This window comes from Triticum dicoccoides, chromosome 1A, assembly GCF_002162155.2.
Source record: "Triticum dicoccoides isolate Atlit2015 ecotype Zavitan chromosome 1A, WEW_v2.0, whole genome shotgun sequence".
NCBI lineage: Eukaryota > Viridiplantae > Streptophyta > Magnoliopsida > Poales > Poaceae > Triticum > Triticum dicoccoides.
Window position 1 is genome coordinate 139,842,645 of NC_041380.1, and position 2,681 is coordinate 139,845,325.

A 2,681-nucleotide genomic window follows, 5' to 3' on the forward strand; every position below is an offset into this window, starting at 1 on the left:
GTGCGTGCTTGGGTGTGTGTGTGTGAGAGAGAGAGAGAGATGGAGTCCTAGTGTGTGTGTTGGGGGGTGCGTGTGTGTGTGTGTGTGTCGTGGGGTCCTCTATGGCGGATGTAATTTAGGTGTGCATGGCTTTCATCATAGAGAGGTGATGTGTATGGCAGAGGCCACCAACGATGGGGTGCGAGAGAGAAAATGCCCGTAGAGAGGGAAGAGAAGGTGTGTGCGCGTGAGAGGAGTCGACTTCGAGAGAACGTGTTTGTTCGAGAGACACCGAGGAAGACTACTATATATCGATGGTGCATGTAGGCGGGAATTAAACTAAGGGATGGTCTTATTGGTTTCGGGGATATAGGGGAAGAGTGAGAGGCGGGGGGGTAGCTAGAAGGAGATTGTTAAGTGTGAGTGTGTGTTTTACCCATCCAGGCGGAAGTTATGTGCACAAAAGAGGAGAACAATTCGATGTGGCATTAGGATTGAGGGTAATTAACTACGTATGGAGACATAGAGACCTTGAACGTCAGTGTGTTATGAAGATAAAAGATCATTGTCGACATACAGGTAGCACGAGAGATACCTGAGAGACGATGAACGCATATAGGTCCAGAGAGATAGTCCTATATAAGCATGAGTGATAGCTATATGAGACGAATATCTGGATTAAAGGGGATTCAGATATTTAAACTGGAGATCACGACATCGATAATATCATAACGCAAATTGGTGTATCAAACATGCATATTCATTTGAATTTGGGCACACGTGTAATGTTATATAGTTTATCAATATTGGTGATCCATAGATTCTTCAATTACAAACAATGCATGGTTTACATGCAATTAATGTCTAAATGGGATTACACTATATGTTGCGTGTGTGAAACACATTATACATGTTTGAGAAGTAAAAAAAACTGCATGAAACACACATTAATTGGAGACAGTTAGCGAGGAATGCATACATTGGATTTCAACATAAAGAGGTTTCAAATATTTGAAAATCCAAATTGATGGATACAACCTTATGAATCTGAGATCATGCCATTTGTAAACCATATTTATGTATAAATGGTGTTGTGCTTTTGAAAGTATATATAAAAAAATGATGTATATAGAATGTAATTCCAATTGAAAATGGATCCCGCCCAAAAAAATAGAATACAAACGGGATTCGAATTGAGTTGGCACGGTAAACGTGCACTCTGCAAAATTTGAACGAAGGGGGGAAAGTCGCAGTAACCACCCAAAACCAAAATTTGCGAGATGGAAATCACTACTGCCTATCCCTGCCGCGCAAAGCCTATATGCTGGATTTCTATAGGTTTCGATAGGGGTAGGTTTGTAATTTCACCCAAACGTGATGTAACCGCCTCTCACCCGGATTCATACATGGTGGGCGCCAAAACACAGTGTGTCCTCGGCCGAAATTGACTCCCTCCCCGATTCATATTCATACACGGTGGGCGCCAAAAACAAACTCTCATCGGCAAATATTCCGTGTATGCAAGATTACCGTCCTATCCCCAACCGACTAGTGTTGCTGTGATGTAGTATAAATTTGAAACGGGGGCTAAGTTTGTAAATTTTCTCGCATTTGAGACAAGCGCGCCCTGAATACATGGTTCCCCCCTTCCTCTCTACCTCCCTTTTCCCCATTCGTACTCCGTGGGCGCCAAAACACCCTCTCCACCCCACCCTCCTCCATCCGCCGTCGTCCGCCACCCCATCCACCGCCGTCCTCCTCCACCATGCCGGAGCCGATACCTCGATGCCGTCGTCCATTACAAGAGATCGACCTCTCTCATCCACGGCTTCGGACCGGGATCCTTGCATCCCGTCCCCTCGCTTCATCCCCGCCGTCGTCCACCTTGCCGCCGCCGCTCCTACGACCGTCTCGTCCACCGCGCCCCGCCGCCACCGTCTACGCTCCTACATCTCCTTCCACGCTGCCGACAGCCATCGCTACCGCAGCACCGTCAAATTCTCAGCAGATGCATACACGGCGCCGCACCAGAGGCAGTACTCTTTCGTATCTGCTCAACTTATTTATCGCAGCAAGAAAATAGATCGCCACTACTTTACTCTGATTTCTTGTCTTGGGTGCGAAGTTGCCATTGTCCGGTTTGCACCTTCAGATCCGCCATGGCACGCTCAACACCATACTCGCAATGCTTATGGTTTTCCCCTTTTATGTTCCACACTAGTTAAATCACAGTAGACTAAATTTCAAAATTGGGTCAGCCGATTTTTTAGAGCTCGCCGGAGCTCGCCGATGCGATCGAAGGGGCTCGGGTGGGGACGGTGGTTGTGGGGGGGCGATGGTGGGGCCTCGTCGAACAAAGAAAACTCGACGCGGGTGGGGGCGGGGATGGGGGTGGCGGAGGAACACAGGTGGTGGGGCCGGTGGTTCGGCTGGCGGCCCGTGCGGTGTTCTGTATGGGAAGCACAGTATGTTCCTTGTCAGGAAGGGGAGCAGGGACATCTACATCTATAGAGTTGTCTTGTACGTCATCGGTAGGCTTTCAATTACTAGCGGCAATATAACATCGTAATTTCCAGCCAGTTCCACTTTCCCGATTTATATATCCTGGTTATGGTGTACCCTGATCTGCCTAGTTGCTGTGTGCTCTTGTTATCATGGTTTGGCAATAAACTCTCTATACAGTATATTATGAACCTATCATC